Source organism: Acinonyx jubatus, chromosome D1, assembly GCF_027475565.1.
Source record: "Acinonyx jubatus isolate Ajub_Pintada_27869175 chromosome D1, VMU_Ajub_asm_v1.0, whole genome shotgun sequence".
In the NCBI taxonomy this organism is placed as follows: Eukaryota; Metazoa; Chordata; class Mammalia; order Carnivora; family Felidae; genus Acinonyx; species Acinonyx jubatus.
In genome coordinates this window covers 107,562,223-107,588,004 of record NC_069390.1, presented here as the reverse complement: position 1 = coordinate 107,588,004, position 25,782 = coordinate 107,562,223, and the positions used below count along the sequence as shown (strand labels likewise).

The following is a 25,782-nucleotide window of genomic DNA, read 5'->3' as shown; positions in this document are numbered from 1 at the left end:
TAGGGAAAGATCACTGTAACTTTTACAAATAGTTCCATTTTAAACATTTTTTTTTCAACGTCTATTTATTTTCGGGACAGAGAGAGACAGAGCATGATCGGGGGAGGGGCAGAGAGAGAGGGAGACACAGAATCGGAAACAGGCTCCAGGCTCCGAGCCATCACCCCAGAGCCCGACGCGGGGCTCGGACCCACGGACCGCGAGATCGTGACCTGGCTGAAGTCAGACACTTAACCGACTGCGCCACCCAGGCGCCCCCTTTTTTTTTTTTAAACATTTTTTTTAATAGTTCCATTTTAAACCTTATCTCAAAATTCAGAAAGCACAGAGAAAGTAGTGCAGCTCAGACAAGTGGTACAGTTCTCACTTCCAATATCCCACTTACGAGGATGCAAACCCCCTACTTACAGCAAATCACATAAAACATACAGACCATGCTCATGTGTTCATGTCAGAAGATGCTAGGACAGCTTGACCTTTGGGTCTATAAGAATATGTTCCTCTAGAGGCAAAACTTACAATAAATGTGCTTTCATTAACAAGTTAAAATTTTAAATTACTGTTGGGGCACCTGGGTGGCTTAGGTGGTTAAGCATCCGACTTCGGCTCAGGTCACAATCTTTGTGACTTCGAGGCCCACCTTGGGACTCTCTGCTGTCAGCATGGAGCTTGCCTCAGATCCTCTGTCTCCCCCTCTCGCTGGCCCTCCCCCTCCTTCCCTTCCTCTCTCTCCCTCTCTCAAATATAAACATATAAAAAATAAAAAATTAAGTAAAAATTTAAAAAGTATCTAAAACCACAGTCGTACCACATTTAAGGGTACCTAGACACCTAGACACATTCTTTTCTGATATGAGCCTCTAGGGATAATTAAGTCACAGTGTGATTAGGCTGTGACAGAGGCAAACGGGAATACTTATGGACAATGGAGAAAAGAATGTGTGACCCTCTCCTCCACAGGTTTTCCTGTTTGCCTCTGTTAGAGGCATGGGTTTGAGCCCCATGCCTCTGATAGTGTCTGAAGAAGAACTTGAATAAAAGTGGGTGTTCAAAAACCCAACAAGGAAGGCACAGTCACGCTGACAGATGGACAGTAATGGAATACAGAGAATGAATACAGTAATGAACCAGAGAAGTGGGAGAGCCCAGCCTGGTCAGGGTAAGTGGATAGCATCTGGGGAATAGGAATGAGGGGGTGAGCTGTTAACTGATGGGCAACACCGAGCCTGGACTTTTGAGCACCAAGACCAGAGTCAAAGGCACCAGCCAGAGAGATGCTATAATGTCTTTAAAAGCCTACATTCACTGAACTAGAGAGGTCCCAGTGAGAAGAATATTAAGTAATGTGCCAAATATTTTCATAGATCACTTTACACTTTAAAAAATTATTATCAAGTAGATATTTTTAATTGTCTTCATTTTACAGGTGAAAAATGTTAAGACATTTGCCCAAGTTCACACAACTATACGTAGCAAAGGTAGGTCTCAAGGTGAAGTCTGTCTGATACCACATCTTGTGAAATAAACACAGAGGAAAACATCTGTGAGAGGGAAGAAATGCACGTCTTGCCCACTGTTATTTAATCAATGCCTAGCATTTTGCCTGTCATTTAGGAGATGCTTAATACGTATTAGCTGGATGGTCAATGAATTAATGTATCACTGAAATCAACAGAAAGCAGTTATAAGGAGCAGTCAACAGCTATCAAATGTCACAGTGAAGTCAAGTAAAAGAAAGACAGAAAACTGTAAAATGGATTGGTCAGCACTTTGGGGACCTTTGACAGCAATTTTAGTGGAGGAGTGGGGCAGACTACTGGGTGTAAGGGGTTAAGGAGTGTGTGACAAGTAAAGAAACAATAAGTTTTCAGCTGAATTAATATTATTGGAGAGCTAAAATTACTTCCTTTATAAAACTGTAACAAATCTGACCACTATACTTGGAAAAGGAAATATTACCTTCGTTGAGAACCAAGTGATTAGAGAGAGAGAGCACCAAATACACAGCATTGTACATTTGGGGTCCTGGATCCTCTAGGGGAAGATGTATCAATAAAAGAGTGCAATTAGTGGTTTTTTTTAGATCCAGAGACCATCCTTATCACCCAGAAAGGGCACTGGTCTCCATTAACACAGGAAAACACCAAAGCAGCAAGTGTATCCTTATGTGGACCAAATATCAACTGAGGAGGTGAATACCTACCAGCTACTCACTTCTGTGAGCTGCAGATGCCCCATAATTATCTTTTAATTATTTAGGCTCCATCAAATTTGCATCTAAGTAATGTCCCTCGGGGCACCTGGGTGGCTCAGTCGGTGGAGCTGCCGACTTCGGCTCAGGTCATGATCTTGCAGTCCGTGAGTTCGAGCCCCGCGTCGGGCTCTGGGCTGACAGCTCAGAGCCTGGAGTCTGTTTCAGATTCTGTGTCTCCCTCTCTCTGACCCTCCCCCGTTCATGCTCTGTCTCTCTCTGTCTCAAAAATAAATAAACGTTAAAAATTTTTTTTTTAATTTTAAGTAATGTCCCTCAAGCACAACTATATCTCCAGTCCAAACCGTAAAGAGATTCCAATATTTTAAGGAGATAATCATCCTCTTAGAGAGACCATTTTTTCAGCTTTCCTTCCTCCACTATAACTGACACATAATATTGTATAACTTTAAGGTGTACAAAGTGTTCTTTTGATATATTTATATATTGCAAAATGATTACCCTCATAGTGTTAGCTAACACTTTCATTATACCACATAATTACTTTTTTTTGTTTGTTTCTGGTAGTGAGAACATTTAAGATCTACTCTCTGAACATGCAAGCATATAATACATCATTGTTAACAATGCTCACAAAGCTGTGCAATAGATCCCAAGAACGTATTCATCTTCTAACTGGAAGTTTGTACCCTTTGACTAACATCTCCCCAATCCCCCACCTCCCAGACCCTGGGAATCGCCATTCTGTGAACTTGGCAGTTTTTAGATTCCACATAGAAGTGACAGCATATAGTATTTGTCCAGAAACAATACTTTTATCTAGGAAGACCCTAAGGTTTTTGTGAGCTAGTTTGAAACCCAGATGACACTTTAATAAAAATATTATTGCCAATCTATAAAGAAATGACTGAAGTTGGTCTCAGCCTCCCAGGGGAGACTTACCGGTAAATACTATATGCATATGTCTAAATAATAACAAAGGAGAAAGGCTCAAAAGAAATGCCACTGGAAGTGGAAGGTATTATGCTGAGGGAAATAAATCAGTCAGAGAATGACAGATATCGTATGTGGATCTTGAGAAATTGAACAGAAGACCATGGGGGAAGGGAAGGGGGAAAAATAGATACAGAGAGGGAGGGAGGCAAACCACAAGAGACTATTAAATACAGAGAACAAACTAAGGGTGGATGGGGCGCAGGGGAGAGGGGGAAATGGGTGATGGGCATTGAGGAGGGCACTTGTTGGGAGGAACACTGGTGCTGTATGGAAGCCAAGTTGACAATAAATTATATTCATGAGAAAAAAAAAGAAATGCCATTGCCTGAATTCCAATTTTAAAGAAAACTGTTTCAATCTGATCTATCAATACAGTTTCATTTGAATCTCTGTTGGGGTGATATAAAACCTCTGTAGTTTCAGGATATTCTGAAGTTAAGTAAGTAACAGTATAGGTATACTAGTGAAAAGAAAGATCCTTATCAATCTTGGCCTTAATCTGTGAAGAGTTAAACAATGAGTTTCTACTATTTTAGAAGCAAATCATTTTCGTTTTACTGCATCTGTGGCATCTCTGCCCCTCTCCAAAAGGAACACAACTATGTCATATATTTACTTTTAAATATAAGTGAACCAAAATTAATTGTTTCAAATTTTATGATACACTTAAAGAAAACAGAGCATACAGTCAGATTCTTAAAAAAAAAAATAGGGTTTTAACACCTCTGAGCTAACAAAGAATTTGCTAACAACAGGGAACTCTCTAATATATTTAAGATTAATTACTGAATACCCAAAGGAGTAGGTATTATCAAAAGCATATTAAGTGCTTCAGGGACATTTGTGATGGTTAAGTTTAAAGTTTTTAAATTGGAGAATATGCTAAGATATACTTTAAAATATGCATAGGATAGAAATTTTAATAGTGAGAAATATGGCATAATAGAGGTGAAGCCAGACTCTATAATCTGGGCTACATTTACAGTCTGGGATACATTTTTCACCAAGAAACTACATCTAAAAAGCAGCGCATCCTATGGAAATGATGAAATAGAGATAACTGGGTGTCAAATGTTGTATGATTGGAAATTTTTAATATGTAAGTTAAGAGATTAATCTAAGTTTTAAAAAAAAGAGCATCGTAAAATTACACTCCAATATTATCAGTTGTTTCTCTTCCCTTTCAAACAGCAAAGCCTATCTGTGTGCCTTTCTTATAAAATACCAGATATCCCCTTGTATTATATATATTTGTCTGGATTCCTCTGTTGACTGTAAAACAGATTCAGTAGGACAATTCATGAAAACTACAACCTCTAAAAACAGTGTGATCTAGAATGAGAAGAAAAAACCAATGGAGGAAGAAATATAAACCCAAAATAGAATTTCCCCCTGAGCTGTAGAAAATCCTGAATCTTTAGATGGAAAGGCACAAGTTCCAGCCAGATTTAATAAGGGCACACGCGCACGCACACAAACACACACACACACACACACACACACACACACTAACACACGGGATAATGGGATACAGGATAATGACAGATTATCTGCAAATTAATAAGTGTTAAATAAAAATTCATGAAATAAGGGCAAAGAGAAACTATTGACTCCTCCAAGATCTATTTTATCCATAATCTGGAGCTAAGCAATCAGAGTAAAATCCAGGAGTTGGGAGGTTGGGAACGAAGGCATTATCAGCATTCTAAAAGTCTCTTCTCAATGGAATCAGGGTGAGGAGAGACAAAATACAGTCTTAGTAGGAAAACAGGTAATAATTTGTTTTAAGACCATGAGACAAACGTGGGTCTAATTTGAGTAACAGCAAATGAAGGTAATCAGTTATGGGCAAGCACAGTAGAACTTTCAAATTATGAAGGTAAAAACATATGTTTATATTTAATTTTTTTTTCAGAGAGAGAAAGAGTAAGCATGCACACCAGCAGGGGAGAAGCAGGGAGATGGAGAGGGAGAGGAAGAGGGAGAGACAGAATCCCAAGCAGGCTCTGAGCTGTAAGCACAGAGCCCCATGTGGGGCTCATACTCACCAACTGTGAGATCATGACCTGAGCCAAAATCGAGTCAGACACTCAAACAACTGAGCCACCCACACACCCCTGCACATATGTTGATTCAACTTCATCAATACAGAAAATGATAAGGAAAGAGGTTGGAAAATAATCAGAAATCAGGACAGAAGAAAGAAAATCAAGTAAATCATGCATTTCTGTAAGTATAAGCAAAACCTCCCGTCAAATGGCAGGAACTCTCTTTTCATCCACAAGAGGGGCACTTATAAAAAGTGATTTAAAAATAAATCATTAGGCAACGACTTCCAGAAAACTACAAGAAAAATAAGCAAGGAGCAGGATTAATATCAAGCCAGGCAGAATATAAGCTAAAAATGTAAATCAGGATAAAGAGAGACATTATATAACAAAACCACAAAATATAAAGAAGACTTAAACCAATCAACATTGCCGTTAAATACACAAAGTAAAAACCATTAGGAACTAATTGCTAATGGATACATTTTTTTTTTTATGGAGTGATGTTTTAAAATTGATTTAGTGATGGTTGTACAACTTTGGGTATACTAAAAACCCTGAAGAATACACTTTAAATGGGTACGTTTAAATTATAAGGTATGTGAATTATATTTCAATAAAGCTCATATATTTAAAAATTAAGAATGAAGGAATCCTATACAATTCTCATGGGAAACTTTAATATAGATCTCTCAGGATCATATGCATCTAACAGAAAAGCAAAATCATAGAGAAATTAAATAACATATACAGCATAACAATAAATGAACTTAATAAAAATAAAATTATAGTGGGAAACTTTAATGTGCCTTTTTCAGAATCAAAAAGATCAAAGATTAAAAAAGCAAAGTCAATGATTAATTAAATACATATCAGCAATAAAAAGTAAAAAGTGATCAAAAAGTAAGGTCAATGGAAAAATGAAATTAAAATAACACAAGCAAAGTCCAAACACATATATGCATAAGTATACACACACATACACACACACACACACACACACACACACACACACATATGCATGTGCTTTCATATATGTGTTTGCATACATAGGAAGAATTATAAAAATTCCTCAAATACTTGGTCAGAAAAATTCCCATAATATATTTTAAGTAAAGATTTTGCAGATGACATTTTATAATAGTAATAAAAATAATAAATATTTGTAAATAACAAAAAGATAACCAAAAGTCCTATCTATTTAGAAGGTGAGCAATACTCTGTTGAATTAAGGAGACAATCAAAATTGGAATTATAACATGTAGAAAGCAATGAAAAGAAGACTACTTCATACAAATCCTGAGGCACAGCAAAAACTGTACTCAAAAATGTAATCAATGTTTCCAGCAAAAAGTAAGCAAATAAAAACTCTGAAATTAAGAAAACTGTGTTGTTTTTTTAATTTTTTTAAGTTTATTTTTGAGATAGAAAGAGCATGAGCAGGGGAGGGGCAGAGAGAGAGGGAGACACAGAATCCAAAGCAGCTCCAGGCTCTGAGCTGTCAGCACAGAGCCCAACACAGCACTTGAACTCACGAACCGTGAGATCATGACCTGGACCAGAGTTGACCGCTTAACCCACTGAGCCAAGCAGGCGCTCCAAGGTTTTAAAAACTTAATAGGTAAAAATTAAGAGAAATTATATAGACAAATCATAAAGAGAAACTGAGAGAAAAATATACTAAATTAGGAATGAGAAAGAAGACATAGACACATATTAAGAAGAAATAGAGGAATCAAAAAAAATTGCAATGTTTGCCACATACAATTGCATGTGTAAATGTAACGTTAAATAGATAATTTTATGGCAAAATAGAAATGATCAAAATTCACCAAGAAATGGGCAATATGAGTTCTGACTAGTCGTTAAAATAAATAATTCCAGTTATTTAAATATTTCCAGGCCACAGAAAAAAATATTAAAATCACTCAATTATTTTTATTAAGACCACACAACTGTAATACCAAAACTTGACATAGTATAGTAAAACCAATTTCTCTTATGAATATTTACTAGAATAGTAGCAAAATGAATCTATAAATGTGTAGAATAATACATTCTGACCAAATAGTATTTATATCAGAAATAAAAACATAGATCAATGGCAGAAAATGTATCAACAAAAAAATATCATCTACATGAATAAAATTAAATGAGAAAACAGTAAAATTCTATTAGTAGTTTCTGATGAGTCTGAAATTTAATAGTCTTAATAATTTTGAGTAAAATTGGGATATAAAGAAACTACTCCAATATAATTAAATGCTGCTTTCCAAAAACTGGAAGTAAAACTTTTGTTCAAAGGATAAAACACTAAACACATTTCAAGTAAAGTCAGAGATTAGATGAGTGGGCTTGGCATCGTCTTTGCTATTCAAGGTAGGTTGGAGTTTCCAGCACATGCTAGGAGATAATGAGTATATACACTGGAAAAAAGAGTAAAATTATCTTTTTGCTAATGAAGAAGATGTAGAAAGTCTTCTGATTGGAGGCTCTTTCTTGCTTACTAGATTTCTTTACAACATACATTTTATAAAAAAAAAAAGACTAGTATTTTAAAACTGTGCTAAAGTAGCTGAATATAAAATAAGTTTAGCATCAATAGCTTTTCTCTGTATTAGCAATAAGAAACTAGAAGTAGAAATGGGAAAATATTCTAAGTAGAAATAAAAAACTGTAGTCAACATGACTACATGAGAAAGGCATAGAACTTTTATATTAAGAAAAGTATTAAATCTTAACACAGCAAACAAAACCTAACGAATGGAAAAATATTCTATATTTTAGAATATAAAGACATACTATTATGAAACTATATATTCCCCCCAAAATTAATGTAGACGTTTAATGCATTTCCAGGCTGGCTTCTTGCCAGTATAGTAATTTTAAAATTCCTATGTAAGAATAAGTATCTAGAATAGCACAGAATGCTTGAATAGGAATACTGGGGAGCAAACAGACACTAGAATAAATGAAAAAGACCACAGTTAAATTTGTTATTTCCATAGGGACAAACAGAGAGATCACTGAGTCAGAATAGAGAATTCAGAAGTAAAACTGTGTATATGACAAGGTTTAATGCAGCACAAAATAGTATTTTAATTCAATGGGGGAAAGAATGGTTTACCTAATAAATGGCACTAGCCATGTGGAAAACAAAAGTAGATCCTATCTCAGATCACACACAAAAGCAAACTGTAGATCACTTAGAAGCTTAAAATGTAAAAGACAAAACAATAAATACTATAGAAGAAAATCTAGGACAGTACATGTATCTCTTAATCAAAAGTGGCAAACATACAGACAGACATCAAGACGTATTTGAGTTTGTAAAAGATCTAAATTTAAATAAATAAAGTAAATAAATAAAAAATTTTAATAAAATAAATACTGTCAGAATAATGTGTAAGGTACAATTTTATTTTCGTAAAAGTTCACGTGTGGGTGTGTGCATGTGTCTGTCTGCATGTGCATGCTATACCTCCCGATAGTCTGTCAGTCTCTCTGCCCTAAATACCACTTTGTTTAGGCCGCCATGATTAATAGTCTAGAATTATTTCAACAGCTTTCTAACTAACTTTTCTGCTTTCCAGTCTCTCTGCAATCCATTTTCTATGCACTCTTCGAAACCACAAATCTTCCATATCGTTTCTCTGCTTAAAGCCCCCGCTCCATGACTGTCTACTGCCTTTAGAATAAAATACAAACCCAGCAAAGTTTGACCCGGCTTTCCCTTTGGGTCCATCCTCACCTTTGCCAATTTCCCCATGTCACATCTCTGCACAAGCCAGAAGGAACCACTTGGGAGTTTCCCAAACATGCTCAACAAACTCTCCCTCGTGTACAGGCTCCTGCATATGCTCACTTTCCGTTTTGTTCTGTTTTATTTCTTTACTGGAATTCTGTTCTCCTAACCCATTTAGCTAGTCATCTGCTTAGACTCACCTTGCAGATCCACACACCAAAATTCCTCTGGAACGCTTTCCTTGACACTCAGGCTGAGCTGCCTCTGCTTTTGGGCTTCTCAAGCACACTGTGATTACCCCCTAGAATTTATCCCATGACACTTGCTGGTTTGTGCATCCCCTCACCAGACTTGACCTCTCTGAAGACAAGAGTTACATCTTATTTAACATGTATTCACTGCTTTATAGAAATTAAAGAAAACGAGGAACACCTGCTTTGGTTGAGTCTCTGTGCTGAGTACTGGCAATACTCTACTGATCAGAACAGACATGGATCTTACTCTTACTGAGCTACAGGAAAGAATGAATAATCCACTAACTGAACACATAATACAACAATAATCCAAAAGAAGACACATGATGTTAGTGTTAAAATGACAAGGGCATAGTACTTGAGGGCATGTAACAGGGACATAATATAATCTATTGGGCCAAAGAAAGCATCCTTTAAAAAGTGAAGGATAAATACAAGTCATCTAAGCAGCCAAGAAGGAACAGACAGAAAGAAAACCATTCCAGAACAAAAGAACATTATGTAAAGGTCCTGGAAGAGAAACACGGAGTTTTAGAGAAGCTAAGACCATGGCTGTAACCCTAATCACTGGCACACTGACTTGCCCATAGTGGATTTTCTGGGTAAACAGATAGAAGAATCAATAATATGTTAACAAATACAGCTGTGTGTAACTGTTCATGTCTAATATATAGGATGTATGTATTGTATAATATATATAGTAGGTATACTGGACTATGTTGTTGATATATAATTTTTCCCTTGCTGTTTTTCAGACCCTTCAATACTTAATGGCAGTCTTTTTACACAAGCATGGAAAAGTTCTACCAAATGACCAGTTTAATAGGTATAAATGCTTATTTGATGAATTCTTCTTCCTTTGCCAAAACATAGCCACAGGTGAGAACTAAGAAATGGACAGACTCAGGGCAGCACATGGATCATGAAGTGGCCTTATCAGAGCCTGTGCTATGCTCATGGGCCACCTGTCTGGTGACAAAGGGCTCCTCACACTTTCCAGCCTTCCTTCCCCAGCACCGTGGCACGCTGCTGTGGAAAATACTAAGCCAAAAATCCAGCAGCAGTGTGGTACAGATTCAAAGAACACACACACACACACACACACACACACACACACACACACAATCTAATTACAAAGAGGAGCTGGCCAAGCACCTGCTTCAGCCCAGTACCCAAAACCTGCATTTTTGCATTGTGTAAATAGGGCAATGGCTCAAAGGCTTTGGCATCTCCCCACAGAGACCTGCTCTCATCATTTCTCATGCCTGTACCTCTCCCAATCTTTCACCTGGTGGCTAAGAAGGTTGGAGAGGGAATCACAGTGCAAATATGCATGGACTCTGGCTTCTGTTGATGACGGCTGTCCCTGCTCAAATTGGAGGCCACCGTAGCGATGGCAGGAGAGTTTCATTTCCACAAGGACAGATCCTCAGAGGGCTTACTCGGAGCCATTAATCACTGCTAATGCCTCTTTCATTGCTACGCCTCTGCAATTGTTCAGCCGTGTGATTCACCCTCCTGAACTGCTGCAACCCAGTCTTGGGAGCTACGTGTCTGACCAATTTGTACAGAAACAATTAGGTTTTGGACTGAAAGTTGTGTTACAGTAAAGACATAAAATTGAGGAGAATCTGAAAATTTTTACCACTTTCCAAATGAATTAGGTAGAAATTAGCCAAAGACTAAATCTATGTGTTTCCTTATCCAATAGCATCAGATTTTAAGTGTGACAGAAATTAGTACATCATACGTCCACGATGTGGCTATTACAGTTAGCACATGGCGGCCTTTACAGAATTTACAAAGAACCAATCCTAGTACTTATGTCCTTCTGGAGGACAACAGCATGGGACTATGTGCATGTTTATTTAAAAGAGCATTTGTAGGTACACTGTTTCACACAAGATCAGTGACACGAAGTTATCAGATGCCCTGCCACTGCACCAGCCAGTCTAACCTCTGTCAAAATACAGTAGTCCTCGGGCACCTAGGTGGTTCAGTCAGTTACGTGTCCAACTATTGATTTCAGCTCAAGTCATGATCTCGTGGTTCGTGGGTTCGAGCCCTGCATCAGGCTCTGCACTGACAGTGTGGAGCCTGCTTGGGAATCTCCCTCTCTCTCTCTCTCTCTCTCTCTCTCTCTCTGTTCCTCCCCAGCTTGTGCTCTGTCTCAAAATAAATAAATAAACTTAAAAGTATATAGTATTCCTCATAAATAGTCATCCTTCGTCTACTTCTACACCACCTGTGATGAGGAACTCCTGAAGCATGCTCTCCCAATACTATCTCTAATGATCACATAGTTCCTTCCTTCTTCCACAGAGAAACAATCTATTCCTATCACTTTGGCTCACTGGTTCTATTATACCCTCTGCTCTCCCCCACAAAAATCCTTTAAAGTCCCTGAAAATAGCTCACAGGCTCTCCTTTGTCTTCTCATCTTATTTTCAAAGAACTAATTCAAAATCCATTAAAGGCAGCTCAAAAGAATGATCTTAAATGGATGTGAAAGGCAAGAGTACATGAGAAAAAAGATACAGGGCATGTGTGTTTTGGAAGGACATTACAAGTTATGAGGAGGAAGGGAACAAGAAAGCGGCAGAAAGAGAGGAGGTCTATTTCAGATAAGAGGAGCTAATGTGAGATGCTTTGACGCCAGGTTTCAGCCCTGTGTGTATATGTGTTCTAACTGGGGAAAAGAGATGTCTGTATTTATTCATCCTCACTAGAGTATACACTTCAAACTGTTTTCCAGTGTCCTATTTGATTTATTTGCCCTGACCCATCCACAGTTTTCCCTTTAGATCATGCATACAGAAGATGCTAGGCCAGGTAGAAAATCAATTGAGGACTATGGAAAAACAGTATTGATGGCACCCAGAGGAACTGAATGCATAGCCACTGTGTCTTCGGCATCATGGGTAGGCCACCCTAGAAACAGATGAGCAGAGATTGTTGATGTGTGTTACTATTTCCACGGGAATCTGACAGAACACTGAGCTACGTTCGTCACACCACATCCGGACATATTCCACGAATAGAACGCAAAGGCAAGCCTGAGACACACAAGAATTAACAAAAATGGCCATGTTTTTAAATCAGGAGAGGAGACCATATACACCTGAGCTCCTCTGTTACTGTAAAGGAACCTACGATCTGTTTGGATTCACTGTTTCTTTGGGGAAAGAGTTATGCCCTGCTGACTTCTTTCGCTTTTGTGACATAGCTGCGCTCATTTTTTTCTGTGTCCCCTTCCAGTTTCTGTACATACCCATACACATATTTTACAAAGCTGGATTCACAATGGACACAAAAACACTTGGTTTCTGTCTATTTTTCTTTTTGTGTAATCATTTATCTCTAACAGATGCTGGGGTTATTTGTGGCTGTCGGTGCTCAGCCGAGTCTTGCTCTAGAAATTGCCTTCAGCTAAATAAGACTGCCTGGCCCAATGTCCTGTCCCCTCCCCAGGGCAGCCTGCATCCAAAGACATGCACTGCAATGCAAAGATGAGGCTTCCTGGTCTCCATGGAGGGCAACTGTGAAAAGCTGAGCAGAGTCCTTTCCTGTGACGGCATATGAACTCTGGTCCCTCTCCTTTCTTCACATCCTCACAAGAAAGTAGTCTGGTGAAACTACAAAGCTGTAAACACGTGCCACCTAACTTCCAGAAAAAGGGATGATTGGAGGGTGGAGCTGCGAGCCACAAAGCGTTATTCTCAGGACTTGATATCTACAGGGGTTTGCCTGGTGTGTCATCGGTCCTAACTAAGGGTTCCTGAGCACAAATCTTCATCTGAGTCTGTTTCCTGGGGAAATCAGGCTATCACAACATCATCAACATTCTCCCACGCCACAGTGTAATCTTGCCACACCGTTCTCATTGCAACAGCTGCTTAATGTCCTCGGAAGCAGATCATATTTTAATTGACCATTTCCTCACAGTAAGACGGTTGGTTGTTGCCAATATTTTGTCATTATAAAGAGCATTCAATAAACGCCATCGAGCCATTATTTAAAGATTCTTCTTCTTGTTTTGAATTATTTCTTCAAAAAAAATCTAAGGTGTGGGCCATTACCAAGAGGATGGGAAGGTTTCAATCTACTGATACTAAAAGTTTATAGGTTGTAATATGGCACAACTAAGTCTAATAGGAAGATATACTAAGGAATCAGGGCAGATTATGTTCTGCATTATAGTGTCTTTGACTGAAGGCTCGGAACAGGATGCTTCAGAAGCCCAAAGAGAAAAAGAGAACAGAATGCTCTATAATGAACTTATATAGCATTCCATTATACTTGGCTGAGTAAATCAGAGCCTACACAAGGTACCCAGTGTACAATATATATTTGTTCAGTAGATGTGTGAATGAATAAATGAATATTTAGGTTGCTTTAAATTTTAACTGAAACATGAGGGGGCTCATTAATATAGAAATGTAGATAATGCAGAAAATATGGACTGGATACTAATAAGTCCGTGGCTTTAAGTTCTTAAATTATTCCCATTCCAAAGCAAAAGTGGTGGTGGTGGTAAGAGTGAGAGCCCACACGGGTACGTGTTAGATCCTCATTTATGCACAACTTAGCAGAGGGACCAACGAGGAAACTTTAAGGAAGAATAAAATAATCACTAATAAAAGCACTCTGTCAGCCAAACACCAGTAAGCCAACTTTGTCACTATCACAATAGGACACATACAACAAATCAATGCAAAAGAATGCCAAAGACTGGGTGATTTTAGTGAAAACCCCAATCATTAAATTTGGGGCAGATTAGGAATGAAGACAGTAAGCTGAGTACAGTCTACCTCTGAGATGCGCTGGCAGATCCTGGAGACTTAACCTAAGAATCATCTCCTGTTCTTTTCTCTTAAAATGTCCGAACAAGAGTCATTTCTCAAATTAGGCTGACTTCATCAGTGCCTTGTGAGCACGTCCTACTCTCCAACTGGTGTCCTATCACTCAGACCCTCCCTACGGTCATCACACGCAAGCAGAGGAGGACAAAGAAGAAAACACTCTGCTTGTTACAGAGGGGAGGGAGGAAAAACTATGGGACAAAGAAGGTGCAAGAGGAAGAAAACACCAAAGGCTTAGTTTCTTCTTATAGACAGCTTAATAGGTCAGTTTACGGGCCACGTGACCCAAAGGAGATGTAAAACAAAAATGTCTGGATTCAGAGTTCTTTATTTTCCTATAAACATTTATCCCTGATGTATTACTCCTTAACTCCTAAAGAAAACAAAGGTTCTATGAGAAATCTTTCTTAATATTCGAAAGCAAACAAAAAAGCATTTTCCGAAGGTCACCCAAATCTAGTACTTGACAGGAAGAAGATGTTACAGAGCTGTCAGATCTTGAGCTTTCAGTCAGCAAAAGATGCCACATGCTTTCCAAAGCACTTCTTTAATGCGCGGTAGAGACATTCATAATTAAAAGCAAAATTTTTAAAAAATGGCTTTTCTCTCCTCAGTCCAGTCCCAAGACTTGCCAGAATATTGCTATTTCCTTTCTAGCTTCCAGAAGGATGCCAGTGGTCAACAGAGTTTGCTTTTTCTATCCCAGTGACAATGAAATGGTTGGCCTGGTGCCCTAGAAGGCAAAGACACAGATTTTTTTTTTTTAGCTTTGTGACCATGGCAACCTTGTTCCAAGTGCAAACCTTGCAATATGGGCGATCTTCTTTTAAAACAGTGAGCCAATAAACTACAATTCTGTTGCCAGGAGAACTGGGCCAACAGTGAAACTTACTAACATCCCTGTTTGACTTATGAGAATGATCCAAATACATAGATAAATAAGACAAGAATGAAACCAAGAGCAGGCAAGCCTGTTTGTGGTAACAGTAGTACTAAGATAGACTCTATCCCCCAAATCCCTATTTCTCTTGCATACTAAAGTGGAAGCAGCCACAGCGGTTTGTGAATACCGCTGTTACTTAAATTTCTGCCTCCCATCAGTAACTAGATTCAGCCCACCATTTAATTAAAAATTGTGCCCCCTAAGGATCAAGATGGTCAAGTATGTCACAGCATGAAAATGCATGTCTGGACGTCAGATTGGAGGGGGGTGATTAAGAATACGTAGGGAGACATGAAGTGACATTTATCTGCCTTGTATGTTGGCTTCTGATCCTAAACAAGTTTGAAATTTGAGTATAATTCACTTAAATCCCGTTATTTCTATACAACAATTAAGGTTTTCAAGAATTACACAGATATGCATTTAAAATGGATATGGTTCTTTGGGCGCCTGGGTGGCTCAGTCAGTTAAGTGTCCGACTGGCTCAGGTCATGATCTCGCAGTTCTTGAGTTCGAGCCCCAAATTGGGCTCTGTGCTGGCAGCTCAGAGCCTGGAGCCTGCTTCGGATTCTGTCTCCCTCTCTCTGCCCCTACCCCATTCATACTGTCTGTCTGTCTGTCTCTCTCTCTCTCAAAAATAAAATAAACATTAAAAAAATGGATATGTTCTTGAAAAGTATTTCATATGTACAATAAGAAAGAAAATTAGTATATCTAGCACGTGCCAGATGCTCTGACCCACTAGGAATTGCAACGACTGAGCCTAGGTCATTTTAACCATATATAGTTTCAGTCAGAGGGTTTTTCATCACCCCTAAATAGTTCACTTTGAACTCCTACTAGTTCAGTTGAAATACTAAACAGCTACTTAGCGTGATGTCCTGCTTAAGGTGAAGATTCTGTTTAACTGTACACACTGCTATAGACAGAGGCAGAAAGCACTGCTACTAAACATAGAAACACTTTATTTTTTTATTATTATTATTTTTAATGTTTTTATTTATTTTTGAGACAGAGAGAGACAGAGCATGAGCAGGGGAGGGGAAGAGAGAAAGGGAGACACAGAATCTGAAGCAGGCTCCAGGCTCTGAGCTGTCAGCACAGAGCCCGACGCGGGGCTCGAACTCACGGCCTGTGAGATCATGACCTGAGCCGAAGTCGGACGCTCAACCAACTGAGCCACCCAGGCGCCCCAAACATAGAAACACTTTAATAGTACATTGCAATAGTATCTAATGACTGATGACAGACTGTGAAAAATCATTTACCCTTGGTATTTAAAATGTCAGGGAAGCAATCAAAAAAATCACAGTCTACAGGAGAGATTATGTCAATGACTGATGAGGCTTCTGAATTCCATGAATGTATTTGGGAAGTCCAAAACTGTCCTAAGAGTAAAGGGATTACAAGAAGGAAGCTGTATGTGGAGTGTACCTGTCATTTACGAGAGTATCAGGAGATTAACAAGCAATACAAGCAGTCAGCAGTTTTATCATTTTCATGGTGTGGAAACACATGCTCTCATTCCTGCGTATTTTTCTACAGGGAAAACAATAAGATGATCTGGAACATAGAGGCATGAATCACCTGTTCTGAGACCAACTCCCTGCAGTATTAGAAAAATAGAGTAGGATTATGTTCAGACACTATTCTAATTTCATCTTCAAGGTCCTTAGTGGTACATTAGGTCAATAAGCAAGACCAGAACTGGAGGAAATGCACCCCATAGATGGGCTCTACTCTGGACACTGATTACATGTATAAAATTTGGTGCTTTCATGAGTGAGGTTAGGGGAAAAAACACACTTAAGTATAAAAATAGACTACAGGCTCTTATTCATGTGTTTTAGTTTGGGTTTAGATTTTTTTTGGCGGGGGTGTTTAGATTTTTTTTAACTGGGGCTACAACCAAGTAGAAATACAAAGTCCCTTTGGACTTATCTATCTTAATTATAATTTTATTCAACAGCTTTTAGAAATATTTGATTTTGATATAATCTCAAACTTAGAGGAAAGTTGCAAGAATAGTACCAAAACTCCCTTTTTCTTTTATAAAGATTCACCAATTTGTTAACAATTTATCTCATCTGTTTTATTCTCATTTTCTCTCTCTCTCTCTCTCTCTCTCTCTCTCTCCCTCCCTCCCTCCCTCATACATACATACATACATACCTACATACACACACACACACACCATTTGAGAATTAAGTGGCACAGGTCCTTTCCTTTACCCCTAAATACTTCAAAGATGTTCCCTTATATAACCACAGTACAGTTTTGAAGATGAGGAAATTTAACTTTGGACAATATTACCTAATCCACAGTCCATATTCCAAATTCATTTAATGGCCCAATAATGTTCTTCATGGCTCTTTCCTAGCACAGGATCCAATACGGGATTATTCGCTGCATTTGTCTAGTGTCTTTAGCTTTCCTTCCTCTGAAACAGTTCCTCAGCCTTTGTCCTTCCAACAGTACTTCTCAGACACCTACTCTTCCAGGCCCCCTGTGTTGTTGGTGTGGTTACAAAGGATTAATACAGCACCTAACCACTAGGTACCCACAGTCAAGGTGGAGAGAAAGACCTGGAGACGATCAGGAAGCACACCATGAAATGTGCTTTAATGGATAAGCAGATTCCTCCCACCTTTATCAGTTCAAAACCCTTGCTCTCTAGATCCTTATTTTTTTCTATCTTCATAGAAGAATATATACTTGTATAGCCAGAATCATCATTAGCAAAAGTTATTTGTAAAATGTCTTTTAGTTCAAGGAACTAGCCAAAGTTGTGTTTGTGTGTGTGTGTGTGTGTGTGTGTATGTGTATATATATATATATATATATATATATATATATATATATATATATATGAATAAGGAGTATTATATGTACATAATACAGTATATACACAAACAGTGTGTGTGTGTGCGCACACACATACAGCATTTTATGGTAATACATGCACACACACACACACCAAGTTGGTTTTTCTTTTCTTTTCTTTTTTAAGAAACAGGGATGGTTCTTTTAAATAGGAGATGTGTTAAAATTACTATTTTCAGACACAAAAAAATGTGACCTGGTAAAAAGAACTATGTTTCTTTTCCTATAGTTAGAAAAGTTATATTCAAACCAGCCTCAATCATTTATTAGCTAAGTGATCTTGCGTAAGTCACAATGTGGGCTTTAATGAGTTCATCCATAAAATGGAATGACAACAGTTAACCATAGAGGTTAACGTTTAACAGAGTACAAAATAATATACATTCAAGTTTTTATAAATAGTAAAGCACTATGTAATTTATAGATGTGCGTCTATATACACGTCCACAGATATATTTATGTACATAGGTGTGTGTTTGCATTAGACAGAGCATGAGAATGAGAGGGAGAAAGCCAAGGATGCATTTGATTTAGGATTTTTTAAAAACACAGTTCTCCCAATTACCACATAGAGGAATTTTGAATCCCAAATTTCTCAGCCTATTTGGGGATGGTGTTCCCACTTCTCTTAAAATGGCTGTCTTCCATTCTTCTCATTAAGTACAGAAGTTCTATTCTTCACGTCATGTGGTTTTCCCATGAGCTTCTGAAAACTGGCAATGCCAGGACAGCAGAGATTATGTTTGCCTGAGTCACTGTCAAATCTCTAGAACCAGCAGAGGCATGATAGGTTGAGAGTACTCACCAAATGTCTGTGGTATGGGGAATACCAGTTGGGACCTTTTCTTGTCCAAAATACCATGACACAGCATCACTGCCTTCCTCTTGAGGCAATTGCTACTAAGACATGAGCGGAGAAACCTGAACTTTTATCAACTGCCTCAACATTAGGGTAAATGATAAAGGAAGGAAGGAAGGAAGGAAGGAAGGAAGGAAGGAAGGAAGGAAGGAAGGAAGGAAGGAAGGAAGGAAGGAAGGAAGGAAGGAAGGAAGGAGGAAGGAAAGAAGGAAGGGAAGAAGGAAGTTCATTCTTGAAACTGTGAATCCAGAAAGACCATTGAAACACCATAGTCCTGTAGAAATTCCATTAGAATTGTTTAAAAGAATTAAAAACTATTATCATTAACACAATTAATTAGTTAAGCCCTTCCCACCTGCTTTTACATTCCATGGTCTTATTTTTCTTCTCAGTACCTATCACTCTCAAGTCACTGTTTTTGTTATTTGTGATTTTTTGTTGTCTGTCTCCCCAATTTGTTTATCTCCTTGCTCATCACCAGCACCTAGAATGGTACCTCAAGAAAGTAGATATTCAGTAAATATTTGTACTGACAGAACGAAGTATTTGAAAATTCTTTTATAAGACACTGCCTACAATATTATACATATATACATATATATATACATACATAATACACATATCACTAGATTAATAAATGTTTCCTGTATTTAATACAACTAAAACCCCAATGATCATGTAGAACCTTAAACTAAAGAAGTTTTATAGATTTGTAACAAGTTAGGGTCTCCTGATTAATCAGTCCCCATCTAAAACAGTAAGTTTCCATGTGGCACGCAAGCAAAAAGTAATGACAAATTAAGAGAAGCCAATTTTTAAATGCAGATTTTCCTTGTTCCTTTTCACTGATATGTAGGACTGAGAATCAGAATAGTGAAAAAAAAAGGGTATGAAAGCATAAAAATAAATGAACAAGAGTATGAAGCCCCAGACGTGAGTAAAGAAGTGACCAGCGGTCAGATGTGGCAGGAAGTACACAGAATGAGGAGAAACAAAACAAAAAGTAGAAAATTGGGGCACCTGAGTGGCTTAGTCAGTTAAGAGTCCGACTTTGGCTCAGGTCATGATCTCGCAGTTTGTGGGTTCGAGCCCCGCATCAGTCTCTGTGCTGACAGCTCAGAGCCTGGAGCCTGCTTTGGATTCTGTGTCTCCCTCTCTCTCTGCCCCTTCCCCACTCATGCTCTGTCTCTCTGTCTCTCAAAAATGAATAAATGTTAAAAAAAATTTTTTAATATTAAAAAAAGAAAAAGAAAATTGAAGGCAACCAAGGGTATTTTCAGTCAAAATGTTTCTGGGCACTAGTCAGTACAATAACTCTTAAGCATCAGGATCATTTTTCAGTGCTCTGCATGTCCTCAGGATGAAATCCCTCTTGGTCTCGCCTTTGTAAAGACCCCAAAATCACTCCGCTCAATGAAATCTCACAGACCAGTATCAACTTCTCTTTCCCATGGCAGCTGCAAAATCACTCTACTGCCCACTTAATTTCCCCCTAGGCTAACTGTCCTCTGGTGATTACTAGAATTCCAGTCCTGATATTATGGGGGATAAAAATGTTAATAAAGCTATCATTTTACTAAAACTATGACCAACAATTTCTGACGTTGGATGAACCACCTACCATATATCTTTGCAAAGTTAATGACATAGGATAGAGAAACAGAGAACTGACCCATAACTCATATATCCATTTATGCAGGGATGAGAGAAAATCGGGGAAAAAAAGCAACATGATATCATAAATGTATGATGAAGATGGGCAGTCGAAGTCAGCAGTGCTCAGCATCGAAGCTATCTGGCAAAGAGAAAAGAGAAAGCCTGGCTATGGCAGAGAGCATCTAGCAAGAGGCATTAAACCTTTATCTGGAAGGCAAAGGGCATAGAAGGGAAGCCGGGCCCCAGGTCCTGCTTAGGGTTCAAAAGCTGAGTTGAAAGTCATAGGCAGAAGTAGAGTAAGTCAAAGGAACTGAAAGTTGTCCAAGGCAGCAACCCACTCTCAAAAAGAAGACAGAAAGAGAATCCCAGATTCTAGAACCTCGGGTAGCAGAATTGTAACTTGGTACCAAATTCCCTATGAATTCAATGAAGTGTCCTAAGCACACCTGGCCAAGAGCAGGGTTAGCCTTGGAATTCAAGTATCAAGACATGCCTGTGCACCAGGGCTCTCTCGGGAGCTGATTTTTAAACAAATTCTTGGTCCCCATCCTAGACATGATGAATCAGAGGATCTGTTGTTTACAGAGTATCTAGTTTACAGAATATATGGTGGCTGCAGGCTGGTTTTTTAGTTTGGTTTTATTCTGTCTTTTGTTGTTGTTGTTGTTGTTATTGTTGTTGTTGTTGTTCTTGCTAATGTCTCCAGATGATCCTACTGAACCATCACTAGAAGAATCCACTGTTTTAGACTCTGGAGTGGAAATAATCACTTGTGGGATTAGCATTCAAATCAATAATGCAAAACACATCCCCCTAGCAAAGGCAAAAGCATTAATTCATTAATGTTAAAATAAAAATAGAAATTTTTGGAGTTGGCTTTTCCTCTTTTTTCCCCTCATCTGGCTGTGGACAATATTCAACTTGACCAGTGTGTCTGAGTCAGGAATTACCTCAGCTTCCTTGCGTTTGAAAATCACATCTGTTTCTTCTTCAACTGCCTCCTATCAGGGCTCCACTGGTTCCTTTTTGCATCTTTTACCAACACCTCCCTTACCTTAAATAACGTTCTACCCATACCATCCATGATACACCTCTTTCATGGGGGACTCACCACTGTGGTTCTTCTGACTCCCATTTTCTGTGTGGTAAGTGAAGCCCGATCCTTCATGTCCCCAACCACTGTCTCTCCCAACAACCTACCCAACCAGATCCAGACGGCACACTGGTGGGAAACAGTGTACCAGCTGCCTATGAAGACTACAATAAAATTCACTTGTATCACAGGCTGCTAGTATTTCCAGGTCTACATCTTCTCTTTCCACACAGAAAATTTACCATTTCTTTTAATATTTATTTTTGAGAGAGAGAGAGAGCGAGAGAGAGTGAGAGCGAGAGAGAATGCATTCTCACATGAGTGGGGGAGGGGCAGAGAGAGGAGGAGAGGTAGAGGTGGGGTACGGAGAATCCCAAGCAGGCTCTGGGGTGACAGCAGAAAGCCCGAGGCAGGACTCGAACTCACGAACCATGAGATCACAACCTGAGCCAAAGTCGATGTTCAATTGACTGAGCCACCCAGGCATCCCCAGAAATTACCGTTTCTTATTTCAAAGCTAAGACCAGAGTTGGTGGAAATCTAGGGTAAAAAACATGATAGGGAAAAAAATTGGAATTTGGGGTTCAGTCATGCTATGTCTGAAATGAATCTCCTCTCACACACACTACCTATCATTAGGGGTAACAGAAATAGGGAGATAGGATTCTAAAGCATCTAGAGAATTCATCCAGGACACAGAATCCTCCCTATATCCCCACATGGAAAATGGAGCATATGGGAATCTTTAGCTGAGCAGGCTCATGAAAAACAAGAGAGTAATATTTTGCTTTTTGAATATAGACTAACAGTGAGATAATAAAAGGAATGTGCCATACATAAAAAGCCCTAATTTAAGTAACATTTTTATTGTGACTCATAAAACTCTACTCACCAAATTAAACAGCTGATAGAAATGCTGTCAAAAACACTTAAAACTGACTGAAAATCTGAACTCGTGGCAAATAAGAATGACAACTCATCTAGCATAGAACCTAGGATGCTTGAATTTAACTCTAATCTTTGTCAATTTTCATTAATTTTCAGGATAATTAAATTGCATGTTATAAAAATGCACAGTTGAGTCAAAGTCAGAGTTCTGCAGCAAAAAGCAATGAAAACAGAAAACAAGGTACCAAATAAAAAAGAAAAAGTACACCTACAGGTAGAAATGATGAATCTGACAAATAAAAGTCATCAAATAAAAAGGAAAAAGTGAAGAGACAAGGAGAGGCAGTGTGTTCATTTGAGTTTAAAAGACTCAAAAAATAGGGGCACCTGGGTTGCTCAGTCAGTTGAGCATCTGACTTGGGCTCAGGTCATGATCTCACAGCTCCTGAGTTCAAGACCAGCATCAGGCTTACTGTTCTCAGCATGGAGTCTGCTTCAGATCCTCTGTCCCCCTCCCTCTCTGCCCCTCCCCCCTCTCATGCTCTCTATCAAAAATAAACATTAAAAATAAGTAAATAAAAATAAAAGATTCAAAAAATAGTATTTACATTAAAAAAGGAAATGTGCCAAATCATGATGAACTGGCTTCACAAAAATGAGATCCAAGTCTGACATATGAAATGATATAGGCTCACGCACCTCTTTCTCACATAGTAAGGAAAGAATCAGAATTCCTTCTAACTCAGAGAAAAAAACAAAAATAGCCATTAGTCTTTTGCAATAGAGCAGTTGAGGGGTCAATAAACAAATCTGGAGACTCTCACATGTGAGCCTCAGCGTCGCCATCCCCACGAGCTCATGTGTGAACCTCTGCAAGCAGCCTGGCCTATCTGTGTGATTTCTTCTGTTCTAAGTCAGACCTAGCTTCTTTTCTTCCTTCCTTTCCATCTTCCTTCCTCCAGTTCATTCATTCTTTCGTTCTTTCTTTATTTTTTCCTTCCTTTCTTTCCTTCATTCCTTCTTCCTCCCTCCCTCTTTCTTTCTTTCTTCCTTTCTTCCTTTCTTGAATGTTGCAGATATTAAGTGGAAGTGATACCATCTCCTGAGAAGAGGGATGGGAGGTTGTTGAAGAGGATTGAGAAACCTGCTCAGAAGAATGACCAGAGTAATAGGAGGTTTAGTGAAGTGAATGACTCACTGGTCCCTATGGTGTTGAAAGGAATTCAAATTACCGCCCTCTGGGGGCTAGGGATGCATAAGGACATCGATCAAGACTGCTTGTGGGTATCTTCAAATTTGAACACCTCCAACGAATAGGATTACGAGTGATGTCACCTAGAATTTACACCCAAATTCCTAATTTCATTTCATTTCCCACTGTGTAATGCTGGCTAGCTCCATTTTAGAGACTTATTTTTTACCAAAGCAAAGATAAAGAGTCTACCCATTAGTACCATGGGCAATTTCTGCTATGATTGAGAATTTCCAAGCAGTTTCTCCATTCAGTCATAAAATCTTGAAAAAGCACTAAGGATGACAAAACAGGAGGCAAAATTCTTTTCTCTTTTGTTGATGTTGAAATTGTAAGAAGACAGCAGGGGCGGTTTTGTTTATTAAAACTTCAAGGGAGGGGCACCTTGGTGGCTCAGTCAGTTGGGCATCTGACTCTTGATCTCAGTTCAGGCCATGATCTCAGAGTTCATGAGATCAAGCCCTGCATCAGGCTCTGTACTGACAGTGCAGAACCTGCTTGGGATTTCACTCTCCCTCTCTCTCTGCCCCTTCCCTGCTCGTGCTCTCTCTTGCTCAAAATAAATAAGTATTTTTAAAATAGAAAAATAAGACTTCAAGAGAAAAGGCACATCAATTAGAAGGAATAAAATTTTTTTAAAAATCTAACAATACCAATTTCTGTATAGGATGTGTAGCAAATGGTACAGCCACTTTGGAAGACACCTTAGTAGTTTCTTACACAGCTAAACAAAGTGCAGAAATCACACTCCTGGGTATTTACCTAACTAGTTTGAAAACTTATGTCTCCACAAAAACCTGTGATTGAATGTTTGTAGCAGGTTTATTCATAATTTCCAAACACAGAATCAACCGAGCTGTCCTTCAAGAGATGAAAGATGAACAGAGATGCCACCTGTGGTCTATATGTATGATGAAATACTCTTCAGAGATCAAGAGGAATGAACTATCGAGGCACACAAAGACATCTATTAATCCTAAATGCATATTGTTAACAAAAAAAATGTAAAAATGTTAAATTTCATGCGATTCCTTTTAGAAGACACCCTAAAACAGACAAAAACTACAGAGAAACAAACATATCAGTATTTGCCAAGGATTTGGTGCAAGGAGGAGGGCAGGGCTGAATGGGTGGAGTGCAGGGGATTTTTTTTCTAACAGTTAAAGTATTCCGTATGATACTGTAATGGTGGATGGTGGATACATGACGCTGCACTTATCAATACTGATAACGATTTTCCAGCACAAAATGTGAACTTTAATGCATGCCAATTTAAAAATACACACACACACACAGATCCAAGAATCACAGGACAAAATTAAGAATGTGATTAAATAATGGAACTGTATTATAAATGGAGGAAAAACTCCTCACTGGAGGTGGTAGGGGTTAAGGTGCTGACCTAAGTAACATGGGAAATGAGTAGAGTCTAAAACTCCATACATAACTTCATACCCCAAAAATGCACAACACTACACTCTGGTTGATAAAACATTTTCCCCACAAGAGTGTGTATGAACAATTCTGAAACAACTGAAACAACTGTACGTGTAAGCGGCAAGTGAACAATTAAGTGGATGGGATGCCTAAGGAGAGCCAAGTTTCCCGCTGTTGCAGTAAGAGGTTACAGACAAGCAAGGGGAATGAGCTAAAACATTCCATGCAGTTGGATCACTATGGACTCACATTTAGCATAATACAGAGATGATGCATACAGAAACACTGACAGAGAGGCATATATACAGGAGTTAGTACACACATATGTATTTTCCTGCTCTGTCAGCTGAGGGGGCCTGAAAGGAAGAATATCCCAACCACAGTAAGTACTCTGAGGGCCCAGATTTGGGTTTCTAACACCATTCTCCAATCAAAGGACTCCTCGGATTAACAGCTGATTCTAGGCCTGAGGCAGAAAATACACACGATGAGCCTGGAGCATCTTGTAGTGCTATCAAGTGAGGAACTGTTCAACACACACACACACACACACACACACACACACACACACACACACACACAGTGATGGGCATATGTCCAAGTACACAGCAGACAATTGCAAGACCTGACCAGTACTCTTCAAAACTGTTAAAG

At 38.7% G+C, this 25,782-nt stretch overlaps 1 protein-coding gene and 1 non-coding gene across 3 annotated transcripts in view; one reads left to right on the top strand and one right to left on the bottom strand.

The window, feature by feature from the left end:
- Nucleotides 1-25,782, bottom strand: part of GUCY1A2 (guanylate cyclase 1 soluble subunit alpha 2) — a 318,707-nt gene that overhangs the window by 245,747 nt on the left and 47,178 nt on the right. The window lies entirely within an intron of this gene.
- LOC113593287 (small Cajal body-specific RNA 7) lies at nt 4,246-4,366 on the top strand. Its single transcript, XR_003413376.1, has one exon. It is a non-coding gene; the product is annotated as a small Cajal body-specific RNA 7 (non-coding RNA).